Here is a 17,052-nt window from a genome sequence, read left to right as displayed (position 1 = left end):
GTGGAAGAATACTACCAAAACCCTCAAAATACTTAAACTTAGGAGGTACCGTTATATGGGGGCTATCAGAAAAAGTGGACCGATGTTTATAATTTTTGGTTTAGACATTTGGCACAAAATAAGAACCCAATGTACCAGTTTCAGTTTCTATTTCAGCGAATTCGGTTGAAAAACGCTCTCAAGAACCCCAAAATACCGAAAATTTGGGGGGTACCCTTATATGGGGACTACCCGAAAAGATGGACCTATATTTACAATTTTTAATGGCGAGGTTTGTTACTCAATAAGAACTCAAAGTACCAAATTTCAGCGAAGTCGGTGGAAAAACGCACTCAAGAACTTCAAAATACAGAAAATTGGGGGTTACCCTTATATGGGAGCTATCAGAAAAAGAGAACCGATGTTTATACTTTTTTGTGTATATATTTGACACTAAATAAGAACCCAATGTACCAAATTTCAGCGAGTTCGGTTGAATAACGCGCTCAAGATCCCCAAAATACCGAAAATTGGGGGCTACCCTTATATGGGGGCTATCCGAAAAAATGAACCTATATTTATAATTTTTGGTTAGGAGAGTTGCAACCTAATAAGAACTCAAGGTGCTAAATTTCAGCGAATTCGGTTGAAAGACCAGATCAAGAACCTCAAAATACCGAAAATTGAGGAGGCCCCTTATATGGGAGCTATGCCTAAACATGGACCGATATATACCATCTTCGAACTTGACCTGCCTGCGGACAAAAGACGACTCTATGCAAAATTTTGGCGATCTATCTCAATTCGTTTAGACGCTAGAGTGATTACAATAGACGGAAAGGCGGACATGAATTTTACGCTGATCTAGAATATATATACTTCTTATGGTCGGAATTGATTATTTCAATGCGCTACAAACGGAAAAATAAAACTAATATACCCTCCATACTATGGTGAAGGGTATAAAAACGGTAAAAACGACAATAAATTCGGCTAGGCCTCACAGCGTAATGTGCATTCAAAATTAATTAAATCATTGAGACCTTTTATAAGGGAACTATCGTGGCGATGGTCTGGGGGTGGAAAATTCCTATTGAGTATAAAAGAACTTGATGATGATATTAAAACCAGGGTACGAAAAAATGGCTCGCGAATGATTCAAAACACGTTATTTTTCCTTTTGGGCTCATCAATGGGTGAATGCTCAAAACAGCAACAATAATAACAACTGATATGGATAAGTAATGACAAAAAAAGTCCGTTATCATATCCATCTTCGTTTTCGAAGAAGTAAGATCCAATCACACCTTCCAACAAAATAGTAACCTTTAATACCCTACACCACACTGTGATGCAGGGTATTATGTACCTGTGCATATGCTTGTAACATGAAAAGGAAACAAGATAGAGCCATGGTTCCTTTTTAGAATATGCTTAGAATCCGTTTCTAAAGATTAACCGACGTTATGAGGATTTATTTGAATATACGCAAAGGAATTGACAATTGAAACCCACTAGGTTAACGAAATTCCGGTTAAATGTACACGTACTATAAGTCGATTTATGCATGTCCGTCCGGCCGTCTGTTGATGTTAAATTGTACACACAGAACAGTTCACATATCTGATCCGATTTAAACGAAATTTGATATATATATATATATATATATATATATATTCTAGTCCGATTTTATTTGAATGGTATATAATTTGAACGATTGAGACGTTACGCATGGCGAAATGTTAAGTTTCATAGAAATCGGTTCAGATTAAGATATAGCTCCCATATATATTTTCGTCTTATATAACAGAAAAATAAACTATGAACTTATCATTTATGATGTTTTTTTCCTTCATATTGTCTGTTTTGTTATAAAATCAATTGACAAAATAAAGCAAACAAAAAACTATGTGTCATTCAACACCCACTCACATCCATACTACTTCCGCAGTAGCACAATTTAATGTGCCTGTAACAAGACATAGTCAGAGTGAAACATAAAGGCGTTAACAAATTGCCATCAATAAAATCGTTTTCTTATTGACGATATTTTTTTGTAAATGTGTTGGTAAATAAACATATTATATTTTGGGGGGTTATTAGTTATCGTTTTAGTTTTGGCGTCTTTGTGGTTGGTGATTTTATGAAGGATGTTTGTCGTAATGGCTTCATAAAATATTGTTACAAATAAAATCAATATGCTAATTTGATTTATTGGCGTCGTCAATGTGTACATAATAATTGTAATTACATTACGGGATTTCAATGAATATATTTTTATGATTTAAGTAATTTTTATACTATCATACTTTTGGCGAAATAAAAATTGTATGTTAATAAAAAAATGTTATGTACACACAAATTTATATTTTTATGGACCTGATTATAGAAGGAAGCTTATTTTCTATATAACTCGTAAAAACACTAATAAATTATTATATGCCCCAATACGGAAAACGAAAATGGTTGAATATATTTATTGAACATCTGAAATTTATTTTTTAAGGCTTATTAATACATGTCATATGTTTAATTATCAAATATGATATAATATAAAATATGTCGAAAATGTGTATATCTATAATAATTCACTGAACTACCAGATTATGCGGTCGTAGCTAAATTCTTCAAACTTTGTGCGGGAATCAATATTAATGCATAGATTTAGGATAAGGCAGAAATTTTGGAGTTGTATGGTTTGGAGTTGTATTAAATGTACAATTAATTGGTACCATTTGTATTAGTCGAACTGGCAGGTCCCACTCGTACAAACAGTGGTAATTAGGTACGCCATTAATATGAAATCGAACACAAATATATTTAGCTGTAATATCTGAACCTTTTTCCACCAAATTAAATATACATCATTCTAGGTTCAGCCAGACGAAAATTTATACATATCTGTCCCACTATAGGTGTGGATTTTTTTAATGCGCATTATAGATGTGTTTTTTGAACGAATATTTTTTCCGGGCCTACCATAGGCGTGGATTTCTTAAAGAATATTTTTTCAAGGTCTACAATAGGCGTAAACATTTTAAAGAATAATTTCCATGACCTACCATAGGCGTGGACATTTTGAAGAATAATTTTCATGACCTACCATAGGCGCAGATTTCATAAAGAATATATTTTCACGGCCTACCATAGGCGTGGACATTTTGAAGAATCATTTATCTAGGCCTACTATAGGCGTGAACATTTTAACAAATATATTTTCAAGGCCTAATATAGGCGTGGACATTTTGAAGAATATTTTTTTCAAGGCCTACCATAGGTGTGGACTTTTTGAAGAATATTTTTTCAAGACCTACCACAGGCATATACTTTTTGAAGAATATTTGTTCATTATATATATATATATATATATATATATATAAATGGGCAATATTGCCAATTTTTTAACATAGCTGAAGCGGAGGTTCACCCCTTTATAACTCGGGAATTACTTACGTATATGAAAAAAGTGAATAGTTTTGGGTTAATTGATCTGTAGTTGCAAACTGTTCATGATATTGACCTCCAAACTTTATTTTGGTGGAAGCTGTGTCTACTTTAATGTAAAAAAATGTGTAAAAACAGGTTGAGGCGAACCAGTTTTTTATGTTCTCTATCGATTTGTGATTAAGCCACTCATTTCACGGTCTTCGTGTCAAAGTAAAACTAAAAGCCAACAAAATGCTGACTACGCCCCTTATGTGTCAATTTTAACTGCATTTACCTTTAAATGATGCTGACATTTAGAATCTCGATTTACACAATCAGGAATTTCTATAATATTATAAGATTATTGTTGTCGCGAATCTGCGTAATTTGATATGTATTTTGTTTATGTATGTTGTATGTAGTAGGCACAGCTTCAGAGTAATACTCATCCGATGGTGAAAATTTTGTGCGATCAAATTTTTAAAAAAACATTTCAATTATTTTTAGGTCAACCAAGAACAAACTCTATTTAAATAGGGAAAATCGGTTCAGGTTTAGATATAGCTCCCATATATTTTTCGTCCGATTTTAGGTAAATAGTGCACCAAAGTTCCTATATATCCTTCGATTTGCACGAAATTTGGCACAGCGTACTAACTTAATTCTAGAACGATGTGTGTTAAAGTTTCTGAAAATCGGTACAGATTTAGATATAGCTCCCATATATATTTTCGTCCGATTTTATGTAAATGGTGCACCAAAGTCCGTATATATCCTTCGATTTGCACGAAATTTGGCACAGCGTACTGAATTAATTCTAGAATGGCGTGTGTTAAATTTCCTGAAAATCGATTGAGATTTAGATATAGCTCCCATATATATTTTCGTCCGATTTTATGTAAATAGTGCAACAAAGTCCCTATATATCCTTCGATTTGCACGAAATTTGGCACAGCGTACTGAATTAATTCTAGAACGACGTGTGTTAAATTTCCTGAAAATCGGTTCAGATTTAGATATAGCTCCCATATATATTTTCGTCCGATTTTAGGTATATAGTGGACCAAAGTCCCTATATATCCTTCGATTTGCACAAAATTTGGCATATCATTCTGAATTAAGCCTAGAATGAGTTGTGTTAAATTTCGTGAAAATCGGTTCAAATTTAGATATAGCGATTTTATGTAAATGGTGCACCAAAGTCCCTATTTATCCTTCGATTTGCAAAAATTTGGATTTATAAGTAAATGAAGAGTTCAACATGTGGCGGAATGCAAATAACATACTGAAATAAGTGTATCCTAACATGTGACAAGTTTCGATGAAATCGGTTTAGATTTCGATATTTTGCTTTAAATTTATTTACATAATTTTGTCCCATTGTAAGAAGCAACTCTATATCTGACCAAAATTTAGTATTCATTGCGGAATGAAATGTTTAATTTAATGTTAATGGTCCTTCAAAAATGCGACGTTTGTTAGGATTCCATCTGTTGAAGGGTATCATATAGTCGGCCCCGTCCGACTTTACTTCTTTCCTTACTGGTTCCTATTGCGATCTATGTTGCGGCGTGTGTCATATAATTGTGTCCGATTTCATATTAATGGTGTACCAAAGTCATCTGTCCAATGAGCATATAACGTTGTATATTTAATTTTGTCCGGTTTCATGTCAAGGGTTCACCAATGATGTCTACCCGATCGAAGGATATTGTAGCTGTATAACCTGCTTGAATACATACAAATAAGAATGAAATAAATACAAATAAGAAATAAAAATAAAATATGAATGTCAGGAGAACTTCTGTATGTAACAAAAGGGTGTCGTAAAATCCGCAGTGTGCGACCTTTGAACTGTCTTTACTGGTTTATTTTGTATTCTATACGTCATTTTTACAACCGCCCGCGTCATTTCGATATGTTCATGGTTCTACTCCAAACTGAGTGACTTTTATTTGTTATTTCGGATGTCTCGATCGATTTTAGGTATTTTTAATGATCTTGTTAAACCCGTTATAATAAACCTACAGTTAACTCCTTGCCGTATTAACAAAAGACATTAGCTAACCTTTTCTTGACACTTAAAAACGATATTTTTATTATTCCCTTCTCGTTGTTTATTTCGACACGACAAAACATCATTTATAGTCGCTCGTTTTCAACTGTGTGATTTAAGTACATGTTAAATACTGTTGCTATTATTTGCAATCATGCACCGGCAAACAGGGCCCCAATCCAGCTTTAGAGAACTTCGTGGTGGTGGTGGCACCGATAACTCTGCCACACAAGCAGACAGATACAAATTCGTAAACATTAAAAAATACCAACAACTTTTGATGAATAATGTTGTTAATGGTATGTTAAATAGAGTTTCTTGTTTGTGTGCTTTGTTGTTCTAGCTGTTTGGTTGCTCTGCTGTCCTTTCCATCCTTGCCATCATATCCGGTTCGCAGTCTATGTCTACTGATTGAATGAATGGCTGAGTTTGAGCTCGGGCTAAATGCAAAGTACTGGCGTATAAAACTACTCACAACGACAAGTGATTGTTTGTTGTATAAAGTTGATGACATGTCATTCGTCACATTTGTTGTGTTTCTGCTGGGTTAGTGTTGGAGTGAAATGTGTCTGTTCGTGTTGTCTGGGTCCTGCGTTTAAATAAATGAATGTAAATAAGAACAAGAAACAATTTATAGTAAATGGATGGGTGTGTATGTGTGTGTGAACGTGTCTCGGCTCTGCGTATTTGTTTATGTTTGCATATTTGTGCTTTTGTTTTCAATGTCAATGTGAATTTGTTTTCTTCTGTTTATGTTGATTTGCCCTCAAACATAAAGAGTACCGGGGCGCACAAACACCCCAACATGTAAAACAAAACATCTCAACACATTACGCATCCATCCATGCGTCCGTCCGACTTGCAATAGAGCAGAGATAAATGAACATAACAAAGTTAGTTCCACAATGTTATTAACATTTTAAGTAGTTTTTAAATCACTGCAGACAAATGTCAGACAACATGACAGCATTTACAATAATTTATCATTTTTTCAACGGCTAAAGCAAAAAAGGAGCAGGCAACGTCGAAGCAAAGAGAAAGTGAATGAATGAAGTGCAACCACTGATGATGATGTTGATAATCATGATGGATCAGTCAAGTGTACAATGTTTTTCTTAGATGTTTTATTTTATTTTTGAAATAATGAATTGATTTACACAAATCCTTTTAAATCATAATGTAATTTTTTTATAAATCGCAACAGCAAAATATTGGTAGGGATTTTAATTGGAATATAATTTAAACCAGTAAGGAAGGTAGTAATGTCGGACGGGGCCGACTATATGATACCCTTCACCACTTTGGGTATATTCAACAGATGAATCCTAACAGACGGCGCATTTTTAAAGGACCAGTAAAATATAATTGGATCCATAAACATGTCATTCTGCAACCGATACTAAATGTTTCATTTTCTCAGATATAAAAGCTATATCTAAATCTTAACCGATTTCAGAAAAATTAACATTCTAGACCTACTTCATTACACTGTGCCAAATTTGTGCAAATCGAAAGATATTAATGGATTTTGGTGCACCATTGACATTAAATCGGACGAAAATATATATGGGAGCTATATCTAAATCTGAACAAATTTTCTGGAAACTCAACACACATAATTATAGACTTAATTCATTACGCTGTGCCAAATTTCGTGCAAATCGAAAGATATACAGGGACTTTGATGGACCATTTACATTAAATCGGACGAAAATGAATATAAGGAAGCTATACTTAAGGAACCGATTTTCAGAAAACATAACACACAACATTCTAGACTTAATTCATAACGTTGTGCCAAATTTCGTGCACATCGAAAGATATATAGGGACTTTGGTGCACCATTTACCTTAAATCGGACGAAACTATATGGGATCTATATCTAAATCTGACCCGATTTTCTTGAAACTTAGCACACATCATTCTGGACCTAATTCAGTACTCTGTGCCAAATTTCGTGCAAATCGAATGATATATAGGGACTTTAGTGCCCCGTTTACCTTAAATCGGACGAAACTATATATGAGAGCTATATATAAATCTGACCCGATTTTCTTGAAACTTAGCACACATCATTCTGACCTAATTCAGTACTCTGCGCCAAATTTCGTGCAAATCGAATGATATATAGGGACTTTGGTACACCACTTACCTTAAATCGGACGAAACTATATATTTGGTAGCTATATCGAAATCTGAACCGATTTTCTCGAAACTTGGCACACATCATTCTGACCTAATTCAGTACTCTATGCCAAATTTCGTGCAAATCGAAAGATATATAGGGACTTTAGTGCACCATTTACCTTAAATCGGACGAAACTATATATGGGAGCTATATCTAAATCTGACCCGATTTTCTTGAAACTTAGCACACATCATTCTGGACCTAATTCAGTACTCTGTGCCAAATTTCGTGCAAATCCAATGATATATAGGGACTTTGGTACACCACTTACCTTAAATCGGACGAAAACATATATGGAGCTATATCGAAATCAGAACCGATTTTCTCGAAAGTTGGCACACATCATTCTGGACCTAATTCAGTGCTCTATGCCAAATTTCGTGCAAATCCAAATATATATATATATATATATATATATACAAATATATATATATAGGGACTTTGTTACACCATTTACCTTAAATCGGACGAAAATATATATGGGAGCTATATTTAAATTTGGACCGATTTTTCCCATTTTCAATAGGGTTCGTCCTTGGGCCAATTAAGTGACCTGTGCCAAATTTCATCCAAATCGGATCATAAATGCGACCTGTACTTTGTTAAATGGACTGACGGACGGACAGACAGACATGCAAAAATCGACTAAGAAAGTGATTCTATGCATTTTCTCAAAAGGAACCATGGGTCTATCTCGATTATTTTTGCCTGTTACAAACATATGCACAAAGACATAATACGTCCCAGGAGAAAATACTCTCTTGCGTGACAATTTCGTTAACGAAGCGTTAACGAAATTTATGGAATTGTCATTCATGACTAAACACATGATATGTCGTCGAAAATGTCGTTCTTCTCGAAATATGAAAACAAAACAAAACCAGTGAGCGGAGCAGTATAGTCGGACGGGGCCGATTGGTATCAATTTAAAGGTCAACCACTCCTCTTGAACATATTTTCAACTTTTTGGGTCTAGGTCCTTCAGGGGCAAATTTATACGCCGTAGAATACAAATTTTGGCATTTTTCTTTCTTTCTGAAAAAGTATATAAGAAATTTGAGATAAAGAAAACGTGTTTTCTTGGTTTAAATAGGTAAGTTTAAAAGAATATATAATTATTTATATCATTATTTAAATGCATTGTTTTACTCTTAGGATGGGGCAAATAAATGACAATTGGTGAAATATTGTCGTCAACGACAACTTCGCTTACCCTGTCGCACAAGTTGTCGTGCAGGAATACTGCGAAACTTGTGTGAAAATTTCGTCAACGATTTCACATTGTTGTCTGAAAAGTGTCTTCAAGGAATTGACATTGTTGTCTGCAAGATACTTTCTACTGGGACCCTGTACCACAGTGTGGTGAAAGGTATAAAAATTGGTAAATAGGGAGGATTGAGAAAATCGACTAGTACAGTTCTTTTGCAAATAGAGAGCAGGCATTATGAAGTTACCTTTAAAATGGCAACAAATCATACATCAAAACGGTGGCATGTTAAATAAAGTCCTATAATTCATATAAAAATAATGGGTTTATGTTTCCCCAACATAATATATAACCAAGCACTGGCATGTGGTCTAGACGATGTCTATTATGAATACTTTCATGTGTTATTAAAAGAAGGAAAACATTTTATGTGTTCCCTCTTGTTGGCATTCATTCCATATCTTCATTTTATTTGTGAAAACATGGCCTCTACCATATAATGGATGTTCTCAAACACAGATCCTAAACTCTAAACTAATTATGTGATAAAACGAATTATAGCCATTATAACATCAAAGGACACTTTTACAATTAAACAATATACTTGTTGAGCATACACAAAACCAACGAACATACACACACATACAAATTATAACCCCATTAGATAAATCTATATGTGCATACATACAACAACTAGTCTCCGTAGAGTAACATTTAACAAATGTGTTAATTGATTCAGTAAGTTTCAGTGATTTCATTTATTTCTAAACACTTTGGCTACTCCGTTGAGAGCCAAAAACACCGAAAGCTAACTAAGTTAATAATTAATACACATCAACACAAATTCACTTGTTTGTCAACAGAGAAACTCACACACACACACTCTTACACAGACAAAGTGATCAGAACTGGCGGCCTGTTCCGGACATACGGAAAGGCCAACAACTTAAAACTGTAATAAAAATATGCCAACACTTAATGACAACAACAGAATTACACCAAAAACCGGACAACTGGCCAGCAACAGCAGGATGGTGGTAACAAAAATTATAAGTTGACAGTATCAAAGAATGACCAGAGTCAAGCATGAGTCAAGAACAGCCAAACAAAATAACAAACCAATGTGTCTGATCCTCGCCTCGACAACCAACCAGCCAGCCAACAAAGTGGCCAAAAGCTAAAAGCCATGAAATAACAATTTGAAACAAGCGAACACACACACTCGCACAGCAGGGGAGATGGCGGTGCACCGAGAACAGAAAAAAGAAGAATTATGACGATAACAGCAAGTTCAAGAAGGATAACATGTAGCGGTCAGTAGTGCCAGTTGTTAGTGTTGGCTTATTCCTTTGACTTCGTATGCATTGTAACTTATATATGGAAAGAATGCAAATATGTATACGAAAAAGGCAGCTGCATGAAAATTAGGGTTTATAAATTTATATTTTTGGGAAGGGGTTTATACTAAATATTTGACATAAATTGGGTTTTTTATTTTATATTTCGTCTCATAAAAAATATTAATATTGGTTCAAGTTTCGGGATAGCCCCCAAATAAGAGGGTATTATTTAGGGAGTTTGGACTTGTATACCCTCCATTAAAAGAAAAAGTGTATATTAAATTTGTCACTCCGTTTGTAAGACCTCAAAATATTCATCGAAGACCCCACACAGTATATATATTATTGAATAGAAAAATTCTATGTCGATTTTCGCCTATGTGTTGAAATAGATAGAGATCGCAATATTTAAGATAGAGCTATGAAATTTTGCTCAGTCATTACCCAGGATGTCTGGTATTGCAAATGGAATATATCGGTCTACTTTTTGGGGATTTTGGCCGTAATTTGGTATTTTAGATTAAAATTAGTAATATACCCAAGTTTCAGGATAGTCCCTATATAATTGTACCTTAAAATATTCGGTAATTTGGACACGTTTTTCAACCGAATTGGCTGTAATTTGGTATTTTGGGTTCTCATTGAATAAGACATATCCGTACCAAAAATAATTAATATTGACCCAAGTTTCAGGGTACCTCCAATATTTGTATTTTGAAGATTTTGATCACGTTTTCCAACCTAATTTGATGTAATTGGTATTTTTATTCTCATTGATGGAGGGTATCAAAAGTTCGATCGGGCCGGACTTAACATAGTATACCGGCCCCATATAACGAAAACACGGTAAAATCAAATAATCGGTATTTTGAAGCCTTTGGACAGGTTTTCCACCTAATCAGCTGTAATTATATCCTACACATTTACGTTGTCAGGGTATTGCAGCTTGGTGTGACCGAAAGATTATAATGCTGCGAAATGTTGAGCTACAAATCGACCATAAAACTGTTTTAAACCATTTACAAATCTGGATTCAAAAAGAATCTCGATTTTTGGGTGCCACACCGATTTAAGGAAAGAAATAGGACGGATCGAATAACCATCTGCGAAGCCTTGCCCAAACGGAATGAGATAGACCCATTTCTTAAACGGATGCTGACTGGAGATAAGAAATAGATCACACCCAAAAAACCCTGTGCGAAAACGATCGTGGACAAAGAGCGGTGAAGCACCTCAAATGGTGCCTAAAACAGGTCTAATGGCCAGGAAGGTTCTGCTATGCATTTGGTGGGACTAGAAGGGGATTATTTATAATGAGTAGCTTACATATGGTCAAAAGCTAAATTCTGACCTCTATTGTCAATAACTGGACCGTTTAGAGATAGCAATTGCCCAGAAACGGCCTGAATTGGCCAACAGGATAGGTGTCATGCTCCACCAGGACAACGCTAGGCCACACACATCTACAGTGACTCGCCAGAAACTTCGGGAGCTTGGTTGGGAAGTTGTAATGCATCCGCCATACAGTCTGGATAAACGATTATCATAATTGTCTTGCATTGCAATTTTTTTTTAATGATAAACCAGTGAGCGGAGCAATATAGTCGGACGGAGCCGACCATATGATACCCTACACAACTTCCATGAACATCTAACATTCTGTGGTACCTCATTCTGAGCTTGAGCAATATTTCGCGATGTTTGCACCCTCTTGACCGTCTAAAGTTGAACAGATATAACTAATTTTCTAATTACCTCAAATTACTTGTCCAGATTCCCTTCAACGTGGGTTGTTTCGTGATGTTCGGCTTTCAATTGTGGCCTGTAGATAGACTCGAAAAATACGTTTTCGGTCGGCTTCATCCCAATATTATTATCTGATCATCACCGAAAATTATAGGCGTTGTCCTTGACCATACCTGGATACTAGCGAAAATTTTCAAAGCGATGAGCGCTATATTTCCGCCCTCTAGTGTGGTAATGGGTTACTAAATAATATCTGAGTACGTAAGCACCTGTTGACATTTAAGTGTAACTCCCACATCCGAGTTCATACGACAATAAAATTGGTATCAATTTAAAGGGTATATTATAAACATCTCGGGTCTATGTCCTTCAGGGGTAAATCTATCATTTTTCATTTTTTCACACAAAATTCAGGGTCCATTTGACCCGCTTAATATTGACCGATCTTTATCAAAACAGGCATGCTTATTCTTTGGCCCGATCCCCTTCTTAATGCAAAAATTCGCGGTGTTTGGGCCGTAATTGCGGTCTCTGGATCGATTCGTGAAGATTGGTTCATAACTGTGGCCTGTATCGTGTTTACAAATTATAATGGACAGACGGACGGACGGACACACATATCTAGATGGACTCAGCCGAGATATGACGATCGGTATACTTAAAGGTGGGTCTAGGACCAATATTTCGCGGCGTTACAAACTTTTGGGGCTTCACAAAACTATAATGCCCTGACAACATAGTTGTGTAGGGTATAATAATGGATTTCTTTTTCCCCAACGTAATATATTTCGAACGTGTGTCTGATTGAGCTTTAATTTTTAACAGTGTGGCATACCAAATTGCGTGTATCAAGTTTACTTTAAATCCATTTACCTAAATTTGTTCCATTAACGCAAACTACTCTTAATCTGTCCGAAGGTTCACATATAGAGAATGATCACTTATTTAAGTTTGTTCAATTTCATGCCAATATTTGTATAATATAGCCAAAGTGGAGAAGGGTATCATATAGTCGGCCCAGTCCGACTTTACTACTTTTCTTACTGGTTAGAACTGCATTCGTTTTTACGATAGCGTCGTAATTTACATCAAACGTTATGTAATAAGATTACACGAAAATGTTCATGAGTGAATTGTACTTTATTTATTTTTTTGCAAATCTATTTTTCAAGATATTGTAAGCAACACAACACATGGTCGAACGTCAAATCGTAAAGCGCACATTTATTCAAAAAAGAGCAAAATTTTGACTACCAATGAAAATGTCAAAAGTATACATTGTAGCCCACATGGACCAATATTCGACTACATATCAATATAATTCATATGTTAACTGGTCCAGAAATTTTTTTCCAGAGCAGTTAAAAACTTTGAATTGTGTAAATTTCAATTTTATGTTTTTACCAATTTCTATCTTCTTCGCAGTTCTTAAATCCTATCATTTCTTATGTATCAATATATATATATATATATTTTTTTTTTTGTTTCAAAATATAAATAACAACACCTACATACCTATAAATTTCAAATTAATTACCATAAATTCACAAATGTTCCTCGTTTCGAAGGAGCCACAGCGCCTTGTAGATGGCATGTTAAAGAGTTTTAATGAAAACAAACGTGCCTCTGGAAATTATGAAGTTATACTCATACGTTCTTCTGCCATATCGTATGCAGTTTACAAAACTTCACACATGCACACATACTCGTACTCACACAACAACAGCAACAATTTCTCGGAGAAAAATGCATATGAACCTGTGTGTGAGTGTTTTCAATAATGAGGAACATGGGTCTCCTTGCATTTTCCTTTTGTGTCGTTTTTGTTTTATTTTTTCTTGCTGCTTTGCACTTCGTTGTTGCCATTAATAAATCAGTGTCTTGAAAAGTGACTTTTATTTCAGTCATCGTTAAGTGTCGAAACTGGTTTAAATTAATTAAAACGAAATCGCTACACACAAACTTGCACACACACAGAAACGTGTTCACATTCCGTCGTTTGCTTGTTATGAGTTGTTGCGTTGGCCAGGACATTTATCAATGTGTATGAACGGAATGAAAATATGAAAGGAGTGTGCAACGGAAATGTTTATTTAACATAATGTTATCAAATAACTTCCGTTGAGTATAATGCAAGGAACCAAAAACAAAAAACGTAAATCATCCTCAATATTAATGTCCATTGAAATGTATACAGTGCTGGTATGCTGGTGCGAATGATTAACAGACAATATGAAATATGCTCACGTAAGCGCATTGATGTTGATATGGATCAAGAGAAAATAATTTTACAACGCTTTCACTTGTAATTCGGATTACAATAACATGAAAGGGAGCAAGTAGGTGTCGATGTTAAATGTTTTCACTACTATGTACAAATATACATCTTCCCTAAATAATATTACGATGATTTTTGTTAGGCTTCGAATCGATATGGCTTAAAAATGAAATTTCAGTCTGATCAACAAATGATTGGCGTGGAATATAAATTAATTTTTTTATGTCAAATTTAAAAATCGGATGGAAGGGAATTTCTAAGCCGAAATCAAAATAAATATCCTCATATTCTTATACTTTCTTACTCCTATAATTCTTACTTTCATAACAATCTTCTCAGCAACATGTCAATGATATTATCAGAATGTTGACACAAAGCATTTAAGCCTATTCGTAGAGCTTTATGACACGTGTAATACAATACAAAGTATGCAATTAAATTGAAAGAAAAACAACAACAGCATCCCCCACCCGGAAAAGAAGAATAACAATCAAAATATGTAAAACAGCAGAGTAACATCAAATTTTCTGGTGATTTACTTTAATGACATTTTGTTAACCACTAAAATCACAATTGTTTTATATACACAGAGGCGAACACACTGAATTAACTACAAAAATATTTAAATTTAACGATGCCTGTATTACTTATGCAAATCCTCGTCTAAGGACATTTCAGGGAATTTAAATGATTTGCCTAGTCTATAAAATTGAAATCATAAAAAGGATTAACTTTCGACAATGTTTGAATTGCTTTCTTCCCTTTCCAATGAACATTTGAATTCAACACTTGTAAATAGAGTATAGAATCGAATTCATCCCTTCTTATATATAACATGCAAAAAGATGGCAAAGATGGACCGGTAATATCTTTCAGGATTAGTAAATTTAAAGATGAGTTCCAACCAGCCGATTGTCTCTCACTGAAAGGAGAAAAGTTCGTCCGAAGTGAATAAGTAAAAAACCCAGTAAGGAAAGTAGTAAAGTCGGATTGGGCCGACTATATGATACCCTTCACCACTTTGGGTATATTTTACATATGTATCCGAAAAGACGTCGCTGTACTGTTTAAAATTTAATCTCAATCAGACACCCATTGAATATTTGGCGTACAATTAACATAAATAAGTCGAAATTATATATGGAAGCTAAGTTATATCTATATCTGAACCGATTTCAAGCAAACCTGCCAGAGATCCATGCCATAGTCAATCGAACTATGGTATGGATCTTTAGTGTACAATTTGCTTAAAACCATCACGTCATTCTAGACGCTATGCCAATATTCTTGCTAATCAAAAGATTTGCAGGGACTTTGGTGCACCATTTACCTAAAATCGGCCGCAACTATATATGGGATATATCTAAATCTGAACCAATTTTCACGAAACTCAGCACACATCATTCTAGACCTAATTCAGTAGGCTATACCAAATTTCGTGCAAATCGAAAGATATGTAGGGACTTTGGTACACCATTTACCCAAAATCGGGCGTTACTATATATGGTAGCTATATCTAAATCTCAACCGATTTTCTTGAAACTTGGCACAAGATATTCTAGACATAATTCAATACGCTATGCCAAAATTCGTGCAAATCAAATCTTTTTCAGGGACTATGGTGCACCATTTACCTAAAATCGGCCGAAACTATATATGGTAGCTATATCTAAATCTGAACCGATTTTCATGAAATTTTACACACATAATTCTAGACTCATTCCAGTACGCAATGCCAAATTTCGTGCAAATCGAAGGACATATAGGGACTTTGGTACACCATTTACATTAAATCGGGCGAAACTATATATTGGAGCTATATCTAAATCTGAACCAATTTTCTCCAATTTCAATAGGGTTCGTCCTTGGGCCAAATAAGTGAACTGTGCCAAATTTCATCCAAATCGGATCATAAATGCGAACTGTACTTTGTTAACAAAAATACATGGACAGACGGAGGGACGGACAGACGGACATGCGTAAATCGACTCAGAAAGTGATTCTATGCATATTCTCAAAAGGAACCATGGGTCTATCTCGATTCCTTTTGCCTGTTACAAACACATGCACAAAGACATAATACCCTGTACCACAGTGTGGTGAAGGGTATAATTAATTTCCGACTCCATTTGGAACAATTATTATTATACTGCAGCGAAATACCTAGGGATCTGCAGCAAAACTTCTGATTGGTATATAGGGTAACATTTAAATTGTTTACTAACGAAATTTGGCTAGAACAGATTTTGGAAATCAAATAAAATGAATCCGAAATGGCGGATCAAATATAAGAAAATATTTCATTTTATGGCATTATTATACCCTTTACCACACCGCGGTACAGGGTACAGTCGACTCCGCTTTACTGTAAGTCGCTTAACTGGAAAATATCGGATAAGTGAAATTGATTTCCTGCACCATTACATTTTAGGTAAATCGCCCACAATTTACTCCGCATAAGTGAAACTTCGCATAACTGAAACCAGTGAGCGGAGGAATAGTAGTCGGACGGGGCCGACCATAGGATACCCTACACAACTTCCATTAAAATCTAACTTTCTGTGATTCTACATTCTGAGATTGGGCAATATTTCGCGATATTTTCACACTTTTGAATGGCTAGTGGTCAGCAAATGTTACTAATAATCAGTACATCCCCTCTAATTGTGTGGGTTGTGTTGTGATGTTTGGCTTTCGACTCGAAAAACACAAATAATTAAGTTTTCGGTAAACTTTATCCGAAAAATTATTATCTGATCATCACCTAGCATTTTGGGCGTTGTGCTTAACCTTAACTGGAACCTCATGGAACATTTCAAAGCGATCAGCGCT

Source organism: Musca vetustissima, unplaced genomic scaffold (assembly GCF_032173495.1).
Source record: "Musca vetustissima isolate MV318-11 ecotype Yass unplaced genomic scaffold, APGP_CSIRO_Mvet_v1 utg58267, whole genome shotgun sequence".
In the NCBI taxonomy this organism is placed as follows: Eukaryota; Metazoa; Arthropoda; class Insecta; order Diptera; family Muscidae; genus Musca; species Musca vetustissima.
The sequence above is the reverse complement of the archived record's forward strand: the minus strand, read 5'-3'. Positions refer to the sequence as shown.